This window comes from Rhipicephalus sanguineus, chromosome 3 (genome assembly GCF_013339695.2).
Source record: "Rhipicephalus sanguineus isolate Rsan-2018 chromosome 3, BIME_Rsan_1.4, whole genome shotgun sequence".
Lineage (NCBI taxonomy): Eukaryota > Metazoa > Arthropoda > Arachnida > Ixodida > Ixodidae > Rhipicephalus > Rhipicephalus sanguineus.
Genome location: NC_051178.1, coordinates 186214161 through 186215815, shown reverse-complemented (window position 1 = coordinate 186215815; position 1655 = coordinate 186214161).

Genomic DNA, 1655 nt, shown 5'->3' with positions numbered 1-1655 from the left:
TTTCACTTCGGGATAACATTCCTAAGGGAGGCCTCGGAGACCGTTGACATCGTTGATATCATACTCCGTTACAGAAAGCGTGCAAAAATGGCCCCGATGGGAATGTCGAGTCGTGCGGATTTAAAGAAGAAGATGCGAAGCAGCTTCTTTGTATGTGTGTTTACGATGGGGTATGTAATATCTTTAGCAATTTTTTTCGCGAGCATATAGCATTAGAACAGAATTATTTCAGTGCACCTCTAAATAATAGCGTCTGTGTGTTTTTTTAACCATATCTCTCTTTAATATCTCAAATGACAGTGCGTTGAAAGTGCGACAGAGAAATTGGGTAAACAGAGCTAATTCTACTTGAAAAAAGATTTTTTTCCCTTAAACGGTCCCTGAATGGTTATTTGAAACTAGGTAAGAAGTACCAAATGTCATGCTGGACTAGTTGGTGCGTATTCATTTCCTGAAGAAAAAAAAACAGCGCAGAAAGAAAACAAGACAAGAAAGAGAGGGAAGACACAAAGCGCTGCTCTCCCAACTTTCTTTTCTTGTGGGCTTTTTTTTTTAGGAAATGAGTACGTAAGCGGTTAACGCTACAGCTAGACAAAGTCATTCGCACTGTACCTTGAACGAAGCTCGCTGTGCCAAACAAGCTCCGCGCAGTTAAAAAAGAACTTGCTCCCAAGTGGTGCTTTTCCATCTAAACTTGTTCGTCGAACATTGAGGCCTGAGCTTCGTCACTCGTGTTCGTCCGCCGGCGCGCAGTTACAATATCCATCTAGCGATATTGCGCCAGCGATCGCGTCGCTACTTCCCACTACAGTTGAAAGAGACAGGTTTTCTTTCTGAAGCTTCTTCAGCGTAACATGCGGAAAAAATGTACACTTAAGATATTTAGCGCTACGAGACCTCCTAAAGTACATGTTTAGAAATTTTTTCGAAGCACACCGAAGAAGCGGACAATGTGGGAAGTGGACAGCACAAGACAGTGGAAGTGTTCACGTCTTCGGTGCGCTTCAAAATAATTTTTAAACATGAACATCCACCAACTAGCCCAACTCGCCATCTTCTTGCTCCTAAAGAAAGCCTATTTCTTTCACCAGCTGTCCTCACTTTATTCTCTGCCTGGTAACATATATGTTCAAGCCCAAATGTTCCTCGCTAAAACGACCCACATATGACGCGTTTCCTATCGAGATCCCATCGCTTATGTACCAGATTCACATGACTCCTAGTTGAGCATATATAAGAGCTAGCTCTAATATAATTACTGGGTGTCTAATTGGACAAGTACACAACACATTACAAGCAGTCTGCCTCTACAGTCCAGATAAGCGCAGAAAGATTACAGCCAAGAGAAACGGTCTGCCTGGAGGCGCTCGCTATCACGAAGTGTGGTCTGGTTCTCCTCAAAATTATCAACATTGCGGGTTTTACTCGACTTGCAATTTCGAAGAAAGTCCCCACCACAAGGAGGCGTGCGAGCTTAGTCCGGACTTTGCTTATGATGCAGCCGGAAGATTAAATGAGGCACCTTTCTTGTGACAGTGACAATGCCCCCACTCCTTGACAGGGTAGTTTTACCAACTATACTTTTTGTCAAGTGTTTCTCAAACTCGCAGAAACAAGCTACTAAGATCTTACTCACTAATTTTACGTTAATGCAC